The 24,889-nt window shown below is 38.7% G+C and overlaps 1 long non-coding RNA gene across 1 annotated transcript; it reads left to right on the top strand.

Moving 5' to 3' along the window:
- Window positions 1–11: 11 nt before the first annotated feature.
- Window positions 12–13,309, top strand: LOC122177728. The gene is made up of 3 exons (XR_006178133.1): window positions 12–70; window positions 9,300–9,444; window positions 9,598–13,309. It is a non-coding gene; the product is annotated as an uncharacterized LOC122177728 (long non-coding RNA).
- The last annotated feature ends 11,580 nt before the right edge of the window (window positions 13,310–24,889 follow it).

Raw genomic sequence — 24,889 nt, 5'->3', positions numbered from 1 at the left:
CTCAGAGCTCTGTCTTTAGCACAGCAGTAGGAATGGTGGTACTGTGCAGAAGGGAGCAAAGTATGGACAGGTAAGAGGTAGCAGTCTGCAAGACCCAGGGTAGCTTGCTTTGATTTCTGTCTGGTAATACCATGTAAGAAGGAAGGGAAGGGGACTGTTGTGGGCTCCTTAGAGGCCTGAGAGTGTGGAGACCTTGAGGAGCTGTGAGGTAGGTGTTACTACTTGCCTCTACTGCTGCTATGGTTAGCTAGGAATGTGAGTGTTCTTAAGCTTCAGATTAATATTGGGTATTTTGTCAGCAGTTTGTTGATGTAGCCCTAATTTAGTTTGTTTGAAGTACTGTTGCAAAGATTTTTAGAAGCATTTTATGCTCAGCTTGTCTCAGTTTTGAGAGCATGCTTAAAATATCTACTGTGGGCACTGGAGTGCAGTGTTTTTTCTTAAATGGTCATCTTCAAAGGCTTTCAGTTTAATCAAAATCTGAAGGTGCTCTATGCTTGTGAAACTTTAGTAGGTTTGCTTTTCCAGAATGATTGTTTAAAGCACAATTTGCTCAGCTGGGTAAATTTGCATAGAACTATTACTTACTGGTGAGGCCTGCCCTTCTCCTCTTATTTGATTTCTGTCCCAACTATGACTTTTAAGAGATGTTTATTCAATATTTGCTGTTAATTTTCAGTCTTTTGTGTGGTTAAATATGACTGCAGAAGTTTTACTCAAATACTGCATCTTGACTGTAGGAGTCATTTCAAGCAGAGTATGTATAGATGTTGGTTTTTTTTTTTAATTACTATTATTATTTTATTTTTTTAAGCTCCTCAGTGTTTTTTAGCTTCAGAAAATGTTAGATACATTTCAACCCATGGGAATTATTCCTACAGACTGTGGAGAAGTGTTTTTAAACATCATGGAAATTCTTGACAATGAGGCTGGGGCACTTGAATGTAGACTTAGTGTGGGAATATAAATAGTAGCTAGGATGTATTTTTCTATCACCTTGAACATGAGATTTAATCTGTGGTTCTCTCCAGCTATTCTGCTGTCCCTGAAAATATCCTTCCTCTAAGAACTGGGTAAAAGAGGCAGGAAGAGTTATCTATGAGATGTGTAGTGCTGAAGTATAGCTTAATTAAATGTGGCACTGTATTTCAAAGTAGTGTCTTTTTGGTAGCTCCATCTGTTGATGGAGTGGTAGATAAAGGCAAGTGATTTCCTACCTGAAAAGACTAGGGGGCTCTTCAGGGGTCTAGGCTAGATCTGAGGTAAGGCAGCAGCCCCTGCTGCCTGCACTGAGAGGGAATAGGGAGAGTTGAGAGCAGACTGCCTTCTGTGTGCTGGTGCTCTGGGCACAGAAGGAGTGACTGCAGGAATTCATACATTACAAACCAGTTTCAGCTGTCTTAGCTTTGTTGAAATTGATTTCCAGCTTTTCTTTCCAATGGTAAAGTGGTACTACATTAGGAAGCCTTGAAACCTTGAAGTAATGTTCTGTCTGGTACAAACAAAGCCCCTAGGGATACATCCATAATGACTGTTTGGGACTTGTCCTTCTCTGAGGGATTACTTGTTTTCTTGTTTGCAGCAACTTGAAAAAGTAGCCAGGCTTGAAGCCTAGCCCAGAGCTTTCAGATAAGCTTTTTTAATAGTTCTCTAACTTACTGAATGCATCTTACTAAATCATCCTCAAGTTGTTTACAAATGGAATTAATTAAAACTTGTAATAATCAATGGAATATATAAGTATAGTATAAAACAATGCTAAAGAAAAAAAATTGGAAGAAAAAAATAATTGTTTCAGGTGACAGAAGAGCTGGGTATGGATCTCAGCAATGCTAGTCCACCTCCTTTCCCATCACATTTAAAACTTATCTGAGACTGCATTTCAAGTTATGCAAGTCATCAGCTAATGCGTTGAGATAATGTCCACCCACTGAAGACCTTCAGTTCTTCCAAGGAGCAACTTGGAGAAGAAAAACCAGCTTTATTTTCAAATCAAGGACAGTGAACTTGGAGGTTGAATTTCAAACAAGGAAATGAGCAAGGAGAAAAGTGCAAACAGACAAGCAGTGTCAAACAGCAAGTGAATAAAAAAGCATAAGGGGAATGCCTGCCCATCAAGGAGCTCTGTAGGGCATGGGAAGATCAGCATCAATCACTCAGTACTTGCCCAGTGTAATGCAAGGGGTGGCCATTAAGTCAGCAGGTGAACAGGGGAACTGAAAGGCTGAGAGAAGTGCAAGTCCTTTGATGCTCATTGCCCCTGCTGGGATCATGCAGATTGTCTTAAACCATTCCATGAGTAGAAAAGCCAACTCAGCATGGCAATTGCTTCTGGCTTTTTACTTGAGGAACTTGAAGTGGAGAGAATGATACTTTTTTTTTTTCTTAATTTGGAGTTATAGACATGTAGTGTTGAAGAACGCAGTATGCTGTGGACTGCAAAATACAAGCAGGAGAGCCCCAAGAAAACAGTGTTACATCTTATATCCCCTGTTGCCTGCTGCTTATCTCTTTCTCTCCTGGTTCCTCCTTGGCTGTGTACTGCAGGTTCACACTCTTTCACAACGCTTCTCTAATCATACAAACACCAAGTACACAAATCTTTGCTGCCCATACACAAATGTCTTAATTGATTAATTGTCTTCTAACAATTGCTTTCTTAACAAATGTCTGGTCATAACTTTTTGGATGTCAGTTCTACAACATAAACATAGACATAGCCTCAGTTGTTTAATTACCCCCCCTAACGTTTGTGCCCCTTCACACTGGGTCATTGTTCTGGTCATTCCTCTATCCTTGGACAGAGATAAGCTTGGAAGGAGGATAGAGGGGAGTATCTTGAAGCCTGTCTATGGCATCCTAACATTCCCACAAAGTGGGACAGTTCTGCTTTGTGTAAAGGTCCTGACTCCTTGAAAGTTTGTTAAATGTATTTTGCTTCTGCCAGTCTAATGAACAACCTTACAATATGTTTTCTAGCTCAGAATACTATACCCATACTGTTTAGAACGTTCAAAATCTATTGCAGCTTTGTGAGAAAGTATTTGTTGGGTAATTCGGTAACGATGTTTCTAAAATATGTTACTAATATGTATATGGTATTCGTATTCTTACTTTCCACAACAGCTGTTTCTAAGGATACATTACAGTTTAATTCTTTAAATCAATTTCCCTTTTTAACGTGGAAACAACACTTTCACTTTCCACATCAGTAAAGGAATGTATGGTTTGTTGCAGATCTCTCAGCTTCCCTGTGCTTTTTAAGACATTAAAGTGGTGTTTTTTGAGAACAACTCATCTGTTTTGATGAGAATTAATGATAGTGTTAGTATCAATTTTGCCAATTATATTGGGTAATTAGCAAAAAGGATTGGGAAATCTTAACTGATCTCCTGACCTAGCTGGACTTATGGCTTTACTAACTATGTTAGTAAGTTAGTTATGATAGTAGGTATACGAACAGATCAGATTATGGTGTTAATTCCATTAAAAACTATGGGGATATTTAGATTGTATGTTTTGAAAAGTAGTAGAATATTATTTGCATGAAAGGGCAGCTTTTCTGTGTCCAAGCAGCATCGCTGTGCTTAAATGATACCAGCTTTGGGAAATGCTGAAGGAAAACTGTTTTGCATGAGTTTTTTTTATAAGCCACACTTGAAGTTTTGTTAAATGGCTGTGTGGATGTGTTCTGCCATATTATTTCATCCTACCTAATGCTGCCACAGTGTAATAAGAGGGCCCTATATGCAAAGGTGGGTAATGCTTGTAAGCAGCTTGAAATAAAGCACCTTAATCCAGTGTGTCAGAATCTGTACTGAACTGCAGCAGTTCTGAGTGTACTTTGTAGACCAAGCTTTCTACTTTTAGTAGGAGGAGAAATATGCAGGGGAGACAGCAGTCTGGGCAGTGTTTTTCTTGATGTTATTTGTGTGCAAGCTAGAGTAGCATAAAAGCCAGCACTTTGACAAGGAAGAAAACAGTTGATTTGTTTGTTGTTACTAGGAGAAAAAGTATTGCTCTAATTATGCAAGCATTTGCAAATACTATTTGGAAGATGTCAGAATAGAATTTGAATCACTGGAGCTATTAACTGTAGTGCCAAGCAGTTTTCCTTACAGATGCTTGCACTACAAAGCTAACCCAGAAGTCCTTTATTGAAAGCTGGGTCTGTTTGGAGAATATCAATCCTGGTCTAATGACCAGGATGGGTGTAAGGTCCTTATTTGGAAGTAGTAGGAAGTGTCTGTCTGCAGATGTTGGCTACACAAATTGTATCATCTGTGTGTCTTCACAGACAAAATAGCTTCCTTTCTGCTTTCTTGCAGGGTCTGGTATTCTTCAGAATATCAGCACCGATTTCAGCAGTACCAGCTCTTACTCCCTGTTGAAGTGTTAACCGTATCCCTCCTTTCAAGCAGGTTGTGGCTTCTGAAATGGAAACACTTAATTTAGATCAAACATCACAATAATTTGTGACATAATTTTGAGGATAGTTTCTAGTCCAGGCAACCTGCTGTGTTCCACCTTCTTGACCTTGTGCAGCCAAGACTTGAATTGCCTGCTAAATAACCTACTGATGTCAAATGTTCTAGCAGCACTGTTTTCAATGAAATATATTTATAGCAGTGCTTTTCCTGGATGTGCTGAGAGTGCTGTGATCTAATTTCTTTATTGTAGGGTTATGTGCAGCTTCAGACACAGGGTAAGAAGAATAAAATCTCCAAATATTTCTATAACAAAACAAATGGACTACAGAAGGTACGAGTTACAGAAACTTGTCTTGCATACACTCTGTTTTCCATAGTTCAGAAACTGAAATTGAGTTCTGTAAATGTTTTTATAGTTCAAGAACATTAAATTTAGGAATATTCCGAACCTGAGGTTAAGAGTTGTAGGTGCCAGGAGCCTGGACAAAGCAACAACTAATAGTGATATTTTAGATTCCTGGGGAAACAAAGTCATGTTTCTGGCTTGATCCTGTTCATTTTGCATTTTTTGTCACAATTGCGCGAATCAAACGCTCATCTGTCCACCAAAAAAAGGGGGGGAGCAAATGCTGAATGTAAATTTGCAGTAAGGAAGGACACAATCAGAATACTGCAGACTGCCTTGATTCTGCAAGTAACGACATAAGACCATAAGCAATTTCTAGCTGAGACAGTGACTTACAAGGCTGTTTCACACTGTTTCCTAGGCAATACTTACTCATCTGGAAAATAGCTGCTTGTGAATGCACTGTACAGACTTCTGGGTTACTCTCATAGATGTCACTGTTATGAGTGCTCTCAGATACTCTTGTTGCTTTCTATTCAGACTAACTTGAGTCAGATGCTATCTAGCAAATGGAGTTAAACCCATGTAAAATAACCAAAAGATTGGGCGCCTGTGTTGTAGTATCATTTGATGTATTGAAAAAGCAGCAATAAAGGCTAGGAAGGTTTCCATGTTGGGTGGAATAAGATACCATGCATATGGAAGAAAATCCTGTGTACAGCATTTATCTCCAACACAGGATATGAACTGCTTGAAGGATATGACTGGTCATAAATGATTAATAGATATTGATTCTAGATCTAGATTCTTTATGTCTGTATGGGAACTGCTGAGTCATGGCCTGAACCTCTGATTGATCACCTGAGGTGAGCAATGAGTCAGCCAGAGGAGCACAGGTGAAGGCAATTCTCCTGTGCTGCTGGAAGGGATGGAGCCTGGCTGCACCTCTCCTAGACCTATTTAAGAGCTGACTACCAGTGGGGAAGGATCTCTTCTGGAGATCTGCTCTGCTGGAGTTTTGTAAGCAAGCCCAGGACTGGGGTAAGCTTTCTATCTATCTGTTATCATAATCTGCTTTGCCAAATGTTCTTGTTTATTTTGTAATTATAACATCTTAATATTCATTGATTATACAATGTCAAAAGATAAAACAAGTTATTCTGCATTGTAAGTCTTTCACACACTTAATAACGTATATGTTAAGGTTTTAAGCAATGTTTTATTCAAATGTTACTCCTTTGGCATGGCTGGATTTTAGAAAAGGATGCTTTCCTGTTTTCCTTCTTGTTTGTATCACCTCCAGTAGAAAAGCTGCTTGGTCACCTTTCTATCTTGTGTTGCATGAATCTCACTGGCTTTTCTTATTCTTTCCAATCCGTGTATGTGATAGACGTGTTTGGCCAGAAGTGCTGTTGGAGGAAAACAGCTTTAGATGAGCAGATGATGCAACAGTTTCACTTCCTTGACTTCAGTGAAGTAGTGTAGATTTGAAGCAGTTAAATTTATGTATGTCGAGGCTCTTATCCAGGACTCTCAGGCTACCTAGGCTAACAATAAAAATAATATCAATTTGTTGTAGGATAACAGAAGAATGTGGCTAGTGGTCACCATGTGCCTTTGTGTGCATCATGGCTGCTCCTGTCTGTGGCAGTAGTAATTAGAGAAAGCGGCAGGAATTGTTTAGCTTGTCTTTGATTGTGACAGCTCTTCAGGCTTGTGTAAAATCACTCTGGACTTTGACATATGAATGCTATATTCAGTGCCCTTCATGTGATTAGGTTGCCAGATGTTCAGGGTTTTGAACATATTTGTGACTATACATCCCAAATGAATCTAGCTTTCTATGTACTTGTACACTGGAAAACAGGATTTTTCTTCAATACCCTGAAATAGGTGAAGACTTGAAGATGAAGTAACTTTTTCAAGGATTAATGTGGCAGCACAATTTTAAATGTACTCTGAATTTTTTTGGCTAATAGCTGATACTTTTCTTAATGATTAGTTTTAAAATCCATCATTGAATTATTAGCTTGAAGGACACTGCAAATGAGCGCCATAGGTACCGCATTTACATGTTTAATTGGATTAGTCTCCTGACTTTCAGATCCTAGTAATTAATTTGCCTGGACATTTTTTCCAGATAGCTAAATGATTAATCTTTTGTATTTCGGTGCATGGATTCACATCATACATTTTTACATTGAAGTATTAATAGTTCCTCATCAATATAATTCTGCTGTTGCTACATGACTTACTGCTAGAACAAACATTGAAATAAGTAGAAGTTATTACTTAACATAACTATGCTTTAATTTTATGAGTAAGTGAACATATTATATAAATGTTCATCAAATTGTGAAATAGTTTGAGACTGTAATGCCTAATCTTGTGTGAGCAGAATCGGTAAACAAACATTTCCTATGTTCAATTTTATTCATGTTTGATAGCTATCATAGCTACTTGGGCAAAATGGTTGTCATCATCATATGCTGAAAAGTGTCTTTTTTCAAAGTTTAACCTGTTAACAGGTTAACAACCTGTGTCTCCCATTGGACATCCCTTCTGCTTGCATGGTTTTGTGTGCTTATAATGCATCTTACACAATGAATCCTTGATTCGACTTCTGACATGACAATATCTCAATCTGTTACTTTCATTACTAATAAATAATGCTATGTCTTCAGAACCTTCCATAATTTAGGCCTCTTATCAACCATGATGTTGTCAGTTTGGTTCTGTGATTGGAAACTAGCAGGTAGGAGGCAGGTCATCTTTAGAAGCCCATGCAGCTGCTGTTAATTACGTATCTGCTGTGAGTCTTGCAGGGGCAGCTTCTAAGAAATATATATATATATATATATACATTTAAACTGAAATATTACTACATGAAAACATTAGTCAGCTATAGTAACTGCACTCACGTGAACTTCCATATGCTGTTACCCTATCCATAAGACTATGAATTAGCAAAGCCATCAGTATGTGACTATTGTAAGGATATTACTATTGCTTGTTTTTATTTCAGAGTAAGTTCTTATTTCACTGTAAGTTCTTGTGTTAGTTTGTGTATGCTTAGCATATAGTCATCCAAAATAACACTTGGTGCCTTCTGTGGAGGTTCCAGTTTTACCTCTCCGAGTTTCTTCCAGGTCTGAAGTGTCTCTGGGTAACTACATGAGTAAAACAAAAATGAAATCAAAAGCATGCGTATTAGGAGTATATATTCAACAGACTAAATACTTCTCTGGTGAATATTAGGATTCTTCCCCTAGTTTGTTGTTTTTTTTACATTTATTATTGGTGAACAGGAGACTAAAATACCAGTGGTGTGTCAGAACAGACTGCTTTAATAGTGATGAAGAAAGAACCCAAAATATAGAACTTGAAAAATTACATCTCTTCAGACATGTTGAGGCCATAAGCTTTCCTAGCCAGATCTTAATCCATTATTTAAAAAAAAAAAACACCCCAACATAAGCCAAATGTTAGACAGTCCCTCTGGCAAAAGGCCAAAGCTGAACTGTTAGAAGAATATGAAAAATCCTGTTATGCAGGTTTCATGGGACTTCAGGCTTCAACTCTTAATATATTGCTATTTCCAAGTTCATTTCCTTAGGGGAGGGCTCTAGTGTCTTTACCAGTAGAAAATGCCTGTTTCTAAAAAGATTTGCAATGGATTTGATTCTCCACAATCATAACTGAACAAGATAATCCCTACAGGATATTTCAGGGCAAGAGCCATGACAGCACACCCAAGAGCAGTGACTAACAGAAAATTCAACCGATATTAATAATCTCTTATTGCAGGCATTACTATCTTATTCCACTTGCATGGAAGTGAGGCAATGAGCCTGTATAAAGCAGTGCCAGCAGGGTGTACAGGGATCCCTTTTTAATGATTTATCACTGAGCAGGCCCATTAAGATTACTTAGTGTTGTGCAAGTTCTTTCCTTTTTTCTCATGCTTCTGTAGCTGAACCTACCAGACCACACTGGTCCCTTCTTCTCCCAAGTGGCACATATAATTTCAGTTAAATACATCTGGAGTTGTTTTGTAAATGGAGACACTGGTGTAACATGAGTGAAACTGCTCCCTACCCCAAACTCCACTAAGGTGGAGCTTGAAGCACAGCTGTGATGCTCTCATCCTCCGTAGCAGAAGTAGTCCTGAGAAGGTCTGCCCACCAGGGGAACTTTAATAAGTTTCTGTAAGTCACCTGTGGCCATTTCTGCTAGATAAAGCAAGAAGTGTGTGAGCAGCAGAGTGGTGATCACACTAATTGTACAGGAAAAAGCTGTGACCTCATCTTCTGAGTGTCTGTCTTCAAGCTTTAATTTTGTTTATTGCATTTTTTTATGGTGTCCCTTTTATTGCAGTAATGCACAATGGAAGCTGTGCTATGACTTGAGAAATCTGATTATTGTGATTTATTGATAGAAATCATAAGTAGTCATGCTTGGGCTTAATGCTTCTGGGTTCAGAAAATGTATTCTAATTGATTTAATTTCCTAATTCCTCACAGATTCTGGAGAACTGCTAGGTATTTCCTGAAATACCTATTTAAATAATTGTTCCTAAGCAACGAAGAGTAGAAAGCAGCTGTCAACTCCTTGAGATTTGGCTTTGCTCAAGCAGGAGTCTTGGTGACCAATTCAACAGCATTAAAGGTGGGTATGGGCCAGGTGGAGCAGGAAAACCGTAGGCTGAATGTCATTTGTGAAGCAAATGAGTTGGCACTGGTTGATGGCACACAAGCCCTCATTAACTTTAAAGAATGAGCGAATGATTTGAATATATTACTCCTTTGTTTTTCTCTTCAGGAGGGCAGGCTGCTCCTATGTGGATATGAGAGTGAAACTACATTGGGATCCTGAAGTAATATAGCTCTGTTAGTTATCTAGTGATGCTTATTGGCTTGGGCACAATGCCATGCTGGTGCAGCTGTGTGGTTTCCTATTACAGGGCTTAGATCACTTGGCTTGCTACCTGGGGAGTCTGGTACACTCATGTAGATCTTAAGTGCTGCTTAAAATACATAAGAGGAAAAGAACACTCAATTCTCCCAGCCCAGACTAGTGCTGTTTCAGTATTTCCTTCATTGCTTTATTTGGTATTCATTCCTGCATATTCCATAAGTCTGCTGGGATAATTGAAAGGGGAAAAAAATGTATGCTGCAGTAAATACTTCTTGAATGAGAAGATGATGGAACTGTGTTGTTACTCAAGTCCCTGTGTTTTGGGCATGTTTGGTACACCATAAAATTAGGGGTGCACAAACTTACAAAGTATTAAAAGATAAAAAGGATGTCTCAGCTTGGAATTTGTCTTGTACCAGCTGGAGGGAGGCACAGATACTCTCCCTGCACTTTCTCCCAGGCAGGCAGCTTGGATCACTTCTCATGACTACATAAGCAATGGAGGAAGTTCAAAAGAGGTCCACTAAGGACTCAGGTTGCCCTTGGTTACAATTACAGGTAGATAAATTTAAAAAAAAAAAAAAAAAAAAAAAAAGAAACCTAGCTCAGTGTATTTTTGGCATCTTGATACTGTGCTCTCTGCTCCTTGTGTCTTCCAAATCTTGTATGCTGCAATCCACTGACAAAACCAAACTTTATTACTGTCAGCACTTCAGAATCAATATCAATGCAGAAAAGCAAGCTGGATTCCCCTGAGCCTCACGAATCAGAACTTAAATTGTCAATTGGGTTATGATCCTGCATCCTTTGTGGTGGATGATGCCTGGTAATGACAACGGAAGAGTACAGCTTGATTTATAATTACCAAAATGAATGAGCTTGCTGTGCTGACAGATCAGAAATGTAATTCTGACCTGAAATAAGAGTATGACTGTGTAGCTAAGCCTTTTAAACAGAAGTTTTTCTCTTGTGAATTGCCTTTCACAAACAATGCACTTGTTTACTTGCTGATAAGATTTGTAACCTGAATCAATATTACTCCGGCCTTTGTTTGATGCAAGGATGTAGATACTAGTTACAACAGTGAATCACTTGCATGCTCAGAGCTCAAATAACATAAATTAAGAGAATCTGTGACCTTCACCATTTCAAACCTAGTCCTACTCAGTTAGGAGAGAATTGCATTTTGACAACTGTATGACCATCTGTCTGAAATGAGTGATGTGAGCTCCCTGTGCAGTCACTAAAGTTTAGTTCCTAGGCTACTATCAAAACCATCACTGTTGAGCACTTCATTTCCCAGCCTCAGGAGATGGGAATTACTGCAAATGGGCACTGAGCCCAGCCCCTGCCTTACTCCTGCAAATGGGTTATGCAAAACCCTTGAAGGGCTGAGTCCTTGGCGAAGAAAGGAGGGACCTGCAGTATGGTTTTATAAAGCAAGAAATCCTCTGCTGAGCAGTGCAGAAATTGAGGACTTTTGTCAAAGTAATGTCACATCTATAATGTTCTTTCTGCATATATACCACTCAGTCTGTCTAGATGCTTTTTGTTTTATAGTCTTGGAAAAGTGTACTTTTGCATTTATTGTCTTTTCCTATGTACCTGTCTCAGGTTAGATATGATGATTTTATAATTGGTTTATAACTGGATTTGAAAATTGTTGCAATTAGGCTGCACACATTACACCGTTCCTTGTTTAGAGAAGATTAAACAACACTGAAAGAAAGCATTTCACCTTTTGCGGAATTCATCAAGCACATAGCTCGGAGTTGTACAGGGTACAAGAGAAATTTCCCTTTGTCTTTGAGTCTCTACAACAATTTCTCCAGAAAAAATGTTCCTGTGCTGTGATTTATGCGCATAGCTGAGCTCTTACAAGAACACTGTATCTCTTCCCTAAGGTGTGCAGAAAGCTATATACTTCACACTTACAGTTAAGGTTCAGTGCTGGTATTTTCACACATTATTAATGCAGGTAGGAGAACTGAAAACTTGAATGACTGTGCTGTCCTCTTCTGTCCCTGTAAGCCCACAAGCTGCATGCAGTTATGAACACAAAGGCAAGAGCAATAATACACCAGAGAACTGAAAGCTGCGAAGACTGAGAACTTCATACAAAGAGAGAAAATGAGTCTTCTGCTGTAAGCCTTAGTACAGACCAGATTCATCCTATAAGAAAAGAACTATCATTGATATGGGTTTCATTCCTTATTCCTTAGAGCTGGGTTATGAAGAAAGGTTACAGTGTAAGTCTATAAATAAGGAATGTTCTTTCTATCTGTATGGATTTGCTAGCATTACTTTACGGCTTAATACAGAAAAAGTTTTCATACTGAGGAAAAACATGGAATGAGGAAATGTGTATACAGAACACTGGGTCACTTTGCTGGACTTACCAGTGAGGTTGTGCCTGAAAAGTTAACCATGGCATGACTCATGCACAGATGAAGCAGGAGAAAATTGCTTAGGATATTTCTACCCTGTATTCTTCTAGCTTTTGGTTTATGGATTGTGTTGAAAACTACAGTATGAAAATTAAGAGAGAGGACTGCAAAACCAAGTAGACAGTATCTACCAGATCTGAAATGCCTTTCTTCCAAGGTTTTCATATCTGGCATGGATCAAGAGAATGAGACAGTCAGAGGCTTGTTTCCATTGCAAGTAAGGTTTGATCACCACCTGGGTGTTGCTTCTCACTTGAATCCTCACCGCATGTGGAAAATCCTTGCCTGACAGAGCTTCAAATAGAGCTTGACTTTTTCATGTGAGTGGTGCAGCAGATAGATCTAGTGACTGCAAACTGTCCATTACTATCCAGGCACTGTCAGTACCCCCAGTACTATTTTGCAGTGGTTTTCCCCGAGATGAGGTTAGCTTGGTGGAACTAGCTTCATTTGATGTTTAGGTGATGCTACGGGCCCAAAGAACTACACTCAAGGCTTTAATTGTGGTTCCAAACCAAAGAACAAATTTAAAGGCTTTTTGGGTATTAGTGTATTAGTCTTTAGGTATTTAGGTATTAGTCTTTAGGAAAAGGAGATCTTACTGTATTTCATAGGCAAATTTAATTGCAGCATAATACAAAATTATATAATCATAGATAATTCAATTATTTGGAGACCTCAAATCTTTTTGAATTTAATATTTAGTCTGGCTCCTCAGTGATCAGGTCTAACCCTTCAGGCGACATTAAGGTAACTTGCAAAAGATTTAGAAAGATATTTAAAATTGTTCACTTGACACTCCAGGTGGCAACATCAACATAGCTGTCAGGAGCATAGCAGAGCTTAGACTTAACCATGCCTTTGTCCTTACTTTGTCATTTGGACTTCAGATTCTGAGGTCCAAATAGCACAAACTAGCTTGTGGGAGGATTAGCTCCCAAGGTTAAACTCAATTGGAGGGCTGCATGAGAAGTCATCTTGACAATAGCCATAGTAATGAATCCCGTTCTTTTGTGGTAATGTTTTGAATCTTGATTCAGAGAACCCATCCTGATGGGGTATTTTGTGTGTAAAGCCTTTTAAATGTTTTTAGCTGATCTTTTTTTTAAAAGAACCTTGCACTGTATGTTGCTGTATTATGTTCAATCAATGCTTTCCTCATGCTTGAACCACAGAAATTGTATTTTTGTCATTTTATTATTGTAATCTGCTATGCTGTTAGAATGTAATACCAAACAGTATTGTGTTATGACTTCTTATATTTAATGAAACACTATTGTTGATGGTTATAAGTTAATTTATTGCTGGTGAAAAGTGTTAGACTGGCAATACCAGATCATAATGCAAGCCTTGCTCAGTTTACCCCTTCATTACTATTGAAATCCTGATGAATAAGAATTGAAAATATAGCAAGCAGTGCTCTCAGTGCATCTGAATTGGAGCCCGTTATTTGCAATCTGGCTGATGGAAAGTTTGTAGTGAACAACAGAAGGGATTTCCAGAGTTCTGCTCAGCATTCATTGAGTAATGTTAAATCAAGGTGCCTGTGAAGCATAGGTGAATGGTGTCTGCCTTCTGTTATGCTATCTGCTTTGCAATCCTGTTTTCTTTACCCCAAAGAATTAACGAAGCCATGCTGTAGGTGCATTTAAGAGGAGAGTTTGGTAGATGTGTGGAGGAGGTCTGAATGGGCATTTGAAGAGGAAAATCAGATGGTTTAAAAACTGTAGATGTACATAAAATGTTCCTTAGTAACTGCAAATAAAGTGAGCTTCTGGCAGGGTTCTCAGTTAAGTTTTTTTGCCCATATGTGATTTGTCAATGTGGACAGTCTCCTCAGGGAAGAGGTGATGATTGATAAAGTGTGTAACACTGCAGATCTCAAATATGAAGATATGGATGGCTTGGTAAGCTAGGGACTGGCAAATATGAGGTTTTTTTCAACATGGTCAAACCTAAATATGTCCATAATCAAGATAATAATAATTATAGACTGTTCTGGCAGCAGTGACAATAGAAAGCAAGGCTGGCCTCCTAGGAGGTAACCAGTTGGAAGACAAATGTCTCTGAGATTCTGTGGCTGGAAGGGCTATTCTAATTCCTGGACTTCTTAGTAGGGGAATTCACCTTTGCTCTGTCAGCAATGCTGTTCCATTAATAGTCTGGAAAGAGCAGCTCTTAAAGAGTTGCTGAAAATATTCCTTGTAATACAAGCCTAAGCATGCATTCAGCTTACTTTGTTAAAGAGCAAACTTTAGAACTGAACTTATTATGGTTAGTGTGCATCTGCATGGGAGATGATAATGAATACTGTGGAGCTTTCTGCCCTAAGTAATGAAATGCTTTGGTTGAGGCTGGAAATTTTTAGATGAATTATTCTTTTTGGTTTTTTTATACTTGGAATGTTCTTCCAAAGGTGGTTATTACATGTTTTGTAGATCTGACATCTGTAGAAAATGTAGAGGCTGGATTTAGTTTTAATACACTGCTCTACTTCAAGAATAAAATAAATAATCACAGAATCACAGAATTGTAGGGGTTGGAAGGGACCTCCAGAGATCGAGTCCAACCCCCCTGCCAAAGCAGGTTCCCTACAGTAGGTCGCACAGGTCGGCATCCAGGCAGGTCTTGAACATCTCCAGAGAAGGAGACTCCACCACCTCCCTGGGCAGCCTGTTCCAGTGCTCCTCACCTCACTGTAAAGAAGTTCTTGCGCACATTTGTGCGGAACTTCCTATGCTGCAGTTTCCAGCCGTTTCCCCTTGTCCTGTCTCCACTCACCACTGGAAAGAGTCCGGCCTCACCATTCTGCCCCCCACACCTTAGATATTTATAGACCTGGATCAGGTCCCCTCTCAGTCTTCTTTTCTCAAGGCTGAACAGACCCAGTTCACTCAGCCTTTCTTCATAGGAGAGAATTACTCTGATTTGTCTAGCTCAGACATTCAGAATCAATGCTCATTTGTGGATTTGCAATTAAAAGGCTCCTGATTTTGCTGAGGATAAAAGGACTACTTAACTACAATTATGAAAACAAAACTGAAAAGAGGGAGAACACAAGTTTAAATGGAAATCTTGATTTCACCATTGTATGCAAAATTAGGTAGTTGAACTTCATTCCTAACTGCTAAGACTATTAACATCTCTATTTTAGTTAATGTTTTAAAGTTTAGTTTAGCCAACGCATTCATGTGGTTTTTGTGTACATCTATCTACTCTGTAAAGTTGATCCCTGACCTCTAGTAATTTTTTTGAGCCTTTTAATGTATTTGTCAATAACTTTCCAGCGCTGGGATTCTCAGGAGCTAATGAGATATTCCATGCACACTCCTGTTCAATGGCATAATGCCTCCAGTTATGCAAGCCAAAAGTGCCCATTTGACTCTTAATTAACTATTTAATAGTCCACTTCAGTTTTTCTGATCTTCTTGCTGTGCTCCTACTGTTTCTTATGCCCTCATTTTTCAAAGAAAATGTACTGATATCCACTTATTTCTGCATAACTATGAAGAGCTTTTAATCAAATTGTCAAAAAAATTCCACTTATTTTATATGAACAAAACCAACCACCCAGCTAAAGTCTATTGGCTTCATGGCACCATTTAATAAAACCAACAACCACGTGATTGGAAACAAGCTTTCAAAATTCTTGTGCAACTCCTTAACAGACCCTGTTGCTATTTGAGCCAGTTTTGCTCTCTTCCACGTGAGCAGAATGAGTCCTTTTGGACAACATGTCTATCTTTTATCAAGTACCTGGATGTATTTGTCTCTGAGAGCAAAGATGTTTAATAAGAAACTGCTCCAAAAGATCACTTCACGGTACTCTAAATCCCAGAGGAAACATGATGCAAATTCTTTCAACAATTCTCTTTAAGAAAAGCTCAGAGTGAACACTTAATGTTCTAATGGTTTAATTAAGGTGAAAGATTAGCATAGTTTGTAGAATACTTTTTCTGTCTTGTAGAAAGAATAGTGAGCTAGTAAAAATCGTTAATCTGCTGAGTGTGAATAGATGTTGAGATTAGAGCACAGTGCCTGACATCTGCACAGTGAATTATTTGTGGCAAGTTTTTTTTCCTCTGAATGTCAGTTGGTTTTATACACAACTAAATTCTTCAAGAATCTTTTCCTTCATCTGATAAAATAGACTGCCACAGCTGTTCAATCAGGGATTTACACTGCAAGCCAGAAAAGCGCATCAGCACATTTAGAGATAGTCAGTTCAGGCCACAAAACAAACCATGTACATGTGTAAAGTTAAACTCCTGCCTTTCTGGATCAGAGTGTTAACAGCACTCAGAAAAGCCTCTGCTCCATGACTACACTTTTATTAAGCAGAAAGTAACTTAAGCCCTTTGAACACACAGGTATTTCACTCTCCTCAGAGAGCAAGTAACAAGATGAAACTTAGATGTGCCAGCAGAAACGATAAGTTACTTTATTTCTTAGTTCTCCTTATAAAGGGCAATTTCTTTTAATGCATGAAAAATTTAAATTATTGTGGTATTCAGTGGGAAAGTGGAAGGACTGACTGACTTCTAGCCATCCTGTTGCCACCAGGGAATCCAATGAGGCAAACAGGAATCTTGTTCAGTGCCTAGGGGAAGCTGGCCATCTGGGAGCTGGATGCCCAACCTGAGCACGGGCCATCAGAAGCATAAAGTGGAAGGGGAGAGAATGCCTTAAGGTTAGACTGCCCTTTGGCAGCAGATGGCACAGGAAAAGGCAGGGACAGAGCTGCTAATTCACTTTGTTCTTCTTCAGTTTGTTTCCTCTGGACCCAGTACAGCAAAGACCAGGTGCTGGGGCAAGTCCTGTATTCCTTTGCTGCACACTCCAAAAAGATGAGATACTGACCCAGGATTTTAAATGTCTGTATTGGATTTAGGAGATTAGAGATGCAGGCTGGGGAAAGGATATAAATCCTTCTGAGGATCTATTTGAAAACACAACTAAACCCAAAGCAGTGAAGAGCCAAAACATTTTATCGGAGGAATTTCTTTTTTGTGAAGAGTCTTACCGTATCTTTACCAGATAAGGGACAGATGCTTCAGATCCAAATGTACTGAAACTTGGAAAGAGAAAATGTGGTGACCTGTTTGAAGAACTTGCATTTCTTGTTGACTCGCAACTTGATCCTTTCCAATTTTTATTTACAAGAGCTCCAACAAAATCACTCGCTGTTATGCCAAAGTAAAGAGTGGCATTTGTGAGTCTATACCAAAATCTCTCATCTTTTCCAACATTCTTCAATTCTGTATGCAAGTTGTCTGAGCTTTCTAAGGGAATAATTGGCTTATGCTGCTCATGTTTATAATCCCAGATTTAAGGTTTCTTCAGAGGAACTAATTTTTAACCTGTCAAGGGTAATAAATAAATAAAACTGTTATTTAATGAACACCTGGCAAGTTCCTAGTAAAAGATAATGTATCAAAAATAGCTGTTTGATTTTTTTTTTTTTTTTTTTTTTTTTTTTCAGTTAATTGGAACAAAAAACAAAGCATTCTTCTGGAGCAGTGTGATATTTCACTAGATCTGATTCTATCCAAAAGCTTATACTGAATAAATTACTAATCCTAAAGCTTCCACAAAAAATAGTTCACAGCATTCTTTTTGCCCAAGCTACTCCTGGCAGGAAGCTAGGAGAGGACTTCCAAAGCTCTACCTTTTTGTCTTGCAGAATAAATTTCACTCTTAAGACTTAAAGAGATTGTAATTTTTCCCCGCATTTTATCACTTTAAACATATCCTAACAATATTTCTGTATTTCTCTAACTCTTACTTTACATAATTAAGCAAATGCTCCTGCAGAAAACTGAGATCTCATGCTGAGAAAATAAGCATACAATATAGTGTTAAGCAACTGAATACATGCAGAAATGGTCACAACAGCAATTCATAGGAATTGCATGTCCTTACAGGATTTTGCTGCAAGGCTTTCCTGGCACTTAAAATGCCCACTTATTGTAACAAGCTTTTATAATATGAAATCATTCATTTGTTCCTGAGACTTACTGGGAAGGTTTTGGGCTGCAGCTAATGAATTGCTCCAGGCCCCAAAGCAGCATTTTAAATTACTGACTACACTCAGGTATTCACACTTTCTGATTCTTATGCTGCATTTTCACTGCAAGAAACACAGTATTCCTCTGAGACCAACAATGCCTTCAAACCCTGCTGCTTGCTGTCACTAAGCCTTGATGCTAAGAGGTTAATCATGTTCCTCTTCAGGCTGGTTTGTGCTTGTAGAGTTGTATCTTTGTACACAGTGAGCATTGTGTAGGCATTCCCTGGACTGCTCCTTATCTTATTTAGTCCCTCCTGAGAAAGCTTGAAGTAACTTATATGCCATGCCAGGGAAGCAGACAGTGTTCATGCCCTGTTGAGTGCATGAAATCCTCAGCTGAGTATATACACACTAGGGTCAGCCCTGTCTGGTTTTGCCAGTCAACTAATTTTGCTTTTTAACTTACAAGATGTGAACCATGGAGTTAAGGACCTTTTGCTGATTGCAATCTTCCTCTAGGCACAGAGCCTAAAAATTTTCAAATCAAGCATGTCATTTGGTTTCAGCTGCCTTGGAGAAGTGTAGGGGAGGAAATCAAGCATTTCAGTTGTGTCATTTGTAGCCACAATGGCTGAAGAGTTTGAAGTCAGAGGCTTGGGTAAAAATCCATATACAATTGGATCTGCTATTCACTGGCACTGTATTTGATATGCACTGCACAGAGCCTGTGGACGTTGTGCTATTTCAAATATCCTACTCAGAATCTATAATTAGCCATTTTCATAACAAAACTCTAATAGCCATGTTTTCCCTTTCATGTTTTCTCAGGAGTATGAATCGTTACAGTGACACTATGAAAGAATGTTCCATTTTTGCATATTTTGGTCAGTCATAAACCAAATCAATTATTCCAAGTCATTCTGAGTAGATCCTAATTTTATTTCCCACTTGTCAAGCACATCAATCAGATGTGAAGTTTTGGGACGTATTTTCCTTTCTGGTGAGCTGTTTTTGCAATTACCCTTACTTTAAGGAGCAAATTTCTGTACTGAAAATAGCTATACGTGCTAGTGGCTAATGCCTTCCTGTCAGTAAAGAGAAATTATCCTATTTTCGCCCATTATTCATTTTTAACATACAAATTCTTTGGGTTAAAGCATACTGTATATCAAAAGGCCACATGGTAATTTACTCTACAAAGAGCTTGTGCTGTTTTGCAAAGCTAGACTGGAGTTTTTTTCAGTGTTAGTTTTTAATGCTCAGGAGGGCAGACATTCCAGAAGTAGAAACCACAAAAGGCATTGCGTTATATTTCAGTGTGAAACCTGAATGCAAGAGAAATATGTCAATTAAGGCATTTATGTATACACAAATCATCAATAGATCATGTTTTTCTCCAAGCTAAGCTAATTATCCAGGGCTGTGCTAATTATCCAAGAGTCCATATATCAGAGAAAGCAAATCCATTGCTGCTTTTATGGGTGCATGACTTAACAAAATTTGTAATGAAAGCACAGGCTTCTAACTCTAGTTCTTTCAGAAAGCTAGTTTAATTCCAGTTAGTGGCAGCTGTACACTACTTTAATCTAATAACTAATGAGAAATGATTTTATCTCCTTGCTTCTCTCCTCCTAGGATTTGAAAGGCGAGCTTTTACTTCACAGAGATTGCTACGATTGGCAAAACGGGCAAGGTTTTGTCTAAGTCAGAGAGACTTTGGCAATATCTCCAGATCAACGGCAAGCTCCATGTGATTATCTCTGTTCCAGAATCTTTGTTCTGGGGTAAGTGTCATGTCTCAGTCTTTGCCATCCTCTGTGAAAATCAGATATGTAAAGTAAAAATTGTGTTGTGGTGTAGGGCCTCATAGTCCTAGGAGGATAACAGATAAATGCAGTCTGCATTTCTCTATGTAATTTATGTTCTCTAAGCACTGCTTTACATATTACATAGGTCAGATATATCACATAGTTGCAATGCTGTTGATCAGAGTGTTGTGCTCTGTGTCACCTCTGCAGCATCTCTAGGTGCAGCATCTCTTGGAAGACAGAAACTGCTGTAATTGTGAGGAAGAAATTGCCTGAGCTTGGCACTAGCCATGTAATACACAGGACCTGTAATATTGCACAAAGCCTTATTTTTAGAAGCAGTTCCAGGAATAGCATTTCCACATCAATCTGTGTGAAGGAACTGAGACAGACAGAGAGATATACAGAGAAATACGTGCAGCAGTTGAAAGTCTGGCTTTAGTGCTGGGGTTGATTTGGGGATCACCTCCACTGCACTGAGTGTGCAGGGTGCCAAGTGCTATACAACCAGCAGTGGATACCAGGCAGCAGAATTACTGGATATAGAAGCTGAGGATTTGTTAAGTTCTGATTGTCAGCAGTGTTGCTCTTGAGTACTGTCAGGTCTGGTTATTGCAGTTAGGATTTTTCTAGCTCCAGATAAGTCAGCTCAGGATGCAGATCAGATTTTTCAAAAGGAATACCATAAATGATCAAATCTTCTAAACTAGCTGTGTAGCAAAGACGTGGATCATCACCAGTATCACCCAGAGGGGAGAAGTATGTTCTTTAAAATTATGCTTTGACTCTTCCTTTCTCACCTTCTTTTCCTTGTGGTGACTTCTCAGGTTCTTACATCATCTTGTGGGTGGTATAACATAACACAGCATCACAGAAGTGACAGCTAACCACTACCTAAACTTTCTATATGAGAAAAGGAAGAGAGCAGACCACAAATTTATTTGTGGAAATGCCAAAAAACACTCATTCACGAGAAGAGTTTTTCATAATGAACAGATGGATGCCTGACTCCAACGAACATGTATTGTCATTTACTGTGATGTTGTCTATCACTAAAGATGACTTTCAGAGTTGTTCTGCTGCTGGCATTTCCATCTGATTTCAGTAAACCTCAACTCTTTAAGCTGTTTTTTATGAAATATAGTGGTCTGTCTCATCACTGCCCTAGAAAGATTTGTGCAGGACTAAAAGAGTAGCAGAGTCTGAACCTTTCAGCCAGGGGAGTCTCCACCTGGTGTATCTTGAACAAGTAGGTCCAGGAAATTAATCTCTTGCCTGTTCAGCAAACTACAAGGTGATTTTGGTATTTTAGTAGCTGCCTAATAGATATGTCCATCGGTGTTCTAGTATTACCTGTTATTCTTAATAAAGGTAAGAACTGATTTTATATAGGGGACTTTTCTTCTGCTATACATAATCACAAGGCTTGTCTGTCTTATTCTTGAAAGTTGCTCAGGGATAGCTCTTCCATTTCAGGGATATAATCAAAGCACAGGCACACTTGGGTAAAAGCAAGGAAGATCTTATGCTGATGTGGGCCACAGTAGAGTTTAAAAAAATAAAAATCCTTTTGTCTCCTGTTATAACTACAATATCTTTAAGTAATATCACATAGTTACAGCTATAATATATGTAGTCACAAAAGAGACATCGGAACCAAAATGATAACCCAGGGGAAAATATCGCTTCTTCTGTTATGTTAACCTAAATTATGTTGTTAATCAGATACGAATGCAATCTACTTTTAGTTGAACAAGACAAAAAGTTGATGATGTGTTCTTACTGCCTTCTGTAAAGCTTGCGTTTGCATTGCATGATGCCTCATATCACTCCCTTTGGTACTATGTACTGAAGTTCCATATAAAATGAAATTCATATGTTTGAACTTCCAAGGTATAAAATACTAAGTGAAAAATACAAACTCCCTGTCCTCACTTCCTCCCTCTGCCTTAACTTTCTTTTGCTTTTTAAATATCTTTTCTTCCTGTCTCTAATTCATAGACTCCAATATGAAAGGTTCCTCCTAAACTCATCAGCTTTGTGACTTATCTATGCTCTTGATGGTGTTTGTGCAGTTCAACTTTACTGATATCCACCTTCATGTATATAGATCTAAAGGATCTGAAAGCACTTTACAGCCTACCAGCTAAATCCCAGATGATAGAAATCTTTCATCCTAGGAAAGCCTCCCTTCATTTGATTTATGTCCCTGTACATGACCTGGAGAGGAAGCTGCTGTTATTAGTTGGTGGGCAGGAAAACCTCATGCTTCCTATTTGCCTCCATTCTCAGTTGCGGGGCTGTCTTTTTGCAGCAAAAAATAGTAACCATCCTGAGAATGTAGTTAGCGGCTGTCATTCTCAGTGCCACCCTCGTACGTAAGCCATATGGTTCATTCTCTGCATCCTTCTCCCCTCTTTCCTTCTTTCATTGCATGAAAATACGTGTTTGGCGCAAGTGCGATTTTGTCTATTTCTTGTGTTGTGGGGGGTATGATGCAGAAAGTTAAAAATAATAATGATAATAAAAATACAAGGAATTCTTCAAACCAGGAAGTGATTTGTATCTTGCAAGTATATGCAATTATTTGTGTATCATTGCTCAAGTCACTGGTGGCAGTGGTGTACCGTAGGTTCCACATCATCTGTATCTTAGATGACACAAAATGTGAAAGACATGTTTAAGTAGCTGAGCACACGTAACAGACAGAGCAGCTTGACTTTAATGGAGCCCCAATTAATTTAATTGGGGAAAGTTAATTCTGTTGTTAAATGTTCGTGTATTGGGAAAACATTTTTACATTTTAGTTTGCATTTACAGGGAAAAACTTCAGAATATTGAATGGCTTCGGTATTACAAAACATAAACCCTATAGTCTAGGATTTTCTGTACCAAAAGCCTCTACAAAATGCAGCTTGAGTCAGCTGAGATGGAAGCAGTGAACCATACCTCTCTATTTTTCTATATATACTTCAGCAGTATCTTAATTTTCACTCCAAATCTGAACAAGCAGATTACTCCTCTCATCTCCTTAAGATAGAGGGCTAAAGTTTGCTTCCAAGGATATCTTAGAAATGTAATTCCACATACTTCAGAAAGTGAAAGTGTTTCCAAGGCGGGGTTTTGCTTCTCATTTGACAAACACTGAATATGTGCAGAAACTTTACTGAGCCAAATTGAACCTGACTAAACTATTCATAGATGCTGTCATGAATCTGACTGTGAACTTCAAGAGAATGCTTCTGGTGCCTTGTAAAGCTGTCCAAACAAGCCTTTTGCTGAGTGGTGATTCTTTAGAGAGCCACAAATATGTGTAAAAGGTGCCATGGCCTATTTACTTTGGTACTGTACTTTGATACTGATAGTTGCAGTGACATTCCTGTTATAATTTGAAGCACTGTTGTCATATCAGTGAATTAATGGGAAGAACAGCTCTGTGCTGTATTCCTAACAGTTACTGATGATCTCACTGCCTACCATCTGTCAAGTCTTGATATTAATACCATGAGATAAGACTTAGAATTACGTAATAGTTATTGTTCCTTAGAAGTGCTCATTTTTCTGACTTAGTGCCCCAGCAAGGTGTGAGCAGCGAGGGGAGAGGGAACAGGAACAGCTGACCAGCTGAACTGAGGATATGCTGGTTTTTTGTTTTTTTTTTTTGACTAAGTCACCCTGACTCTGTGGCTGTACTGACAAATGCCAGAGTCCCAGACACTGTCAGCCTGGTAAAGCAAGAAGAAATGTTTGTGACAGCTTTGGCTGTATTACTAAAACAACTTATCTTGCAAAATAGATCTTTTTTGTTAAGGAATGCTGTTCAGTTGCAGCTGTGCTGCAATTAGTTCACCTCCCCAGGTGGGAAGGATGAGGAAGGAAGGAACATCTCATGTGGCAGGAATTTAGTCTGTGAAAATGGTGGAATGGCTGTTGAGTTGTATGGAGCTGGGGAGAGATTGTGGAGGCAGAGGAATGGTGCTGGTGGGAGTAAGCCCTGGGAGCCCATCATTTGCAAGAGATAAAAAAGAGCAGCCAGGACTCTCTGTGAAAAGGCTCAAGGGGCAGAGTGGGCTGTGGGAACAGAATGATCCCATTTTGTAAGTCTTCTAGAGCTGAAGGGCTCACAAGAGAAATCTATGAGTTTGTTACTGGTTAACAGAAGGAGGGGAGAAATTAGCTAGCTCTAGCTGAAGAGGCTGACAGCAAATTTGGGAGGTTTTGTTTTGATAGATATCTGGTTTGTATCTGGGGAGGGAAGTCATTCCTGTCAACTCGGCATTTGCTTTCTTTCTTTGCCAGGTAGCAAAGAGGCTCCATCTTTTCTGTGTTACTGATTCTAATTTTTGTCATTTAAGGAAATTAGGCAAAAAGTTGTTTTCTTTTCGGTTTGGCTTTTTTTCTGCTTTTTTCCCCCCCCACCTTTTTTTTTTTTTTTTTTTTAATTCCTGAAATCCCATTTCTGATATTCTCAGCTGCCTGGTAGGAGGTAGAAAGCAGTGGCTGTCCATATACCTGTTCCTGGGTTCAAGATCTAATGTAAGATGAGGATAGCTGCTCTTCTACCAAGTTTCAGGGAAGAAACAAAACTTCTAAAACTAACCTGTTCTGCACTGATCTGGATGTAAGGATGATAAAGAAGGATGCAAGAAAGTTGTGGCATTCAATGTAGTTCGTAGCCTGAGGGCTACTAATGAGCGCCATTATAATAACATAATTGGTGACTCTCCACTGGGAAAAAATAGCTGCCCAGGAAACTTATCCTCCAATTACCAGTGGAATAGAGAGTGCTGTAGTGTAGCAATAGAATGTATCTGAAGCTGTGTATCAGTATAATGCTATGACACGTTCCTAACTAGATTGAAACAGTCTATAGAATTTTATAGGTTAATTCCAGCTCTGTTTAATGGAGAGTGAACTGCTTATTTTTACCA

This window comes from Lagopus leucura, unplaced genomic scaffold (assembly GCF_019238085.1).
Source record: "Lagopus leucura isolate 7727_CA_CO unplaced genomic scaffold, USGS_WTPT01 Super-Scaffold_1, whole genome shotgun sequence".
NCBI classification, from domain to species: domain Eukaryota; kingdom Metazoa; phylum Chordata; class Aves; order Galliformes; family Phasianidae; genus Lagopus; species Lagopus leucura.
This window is presented reverse-complemented; position numbering and strand designations above follow the sequence as displayed.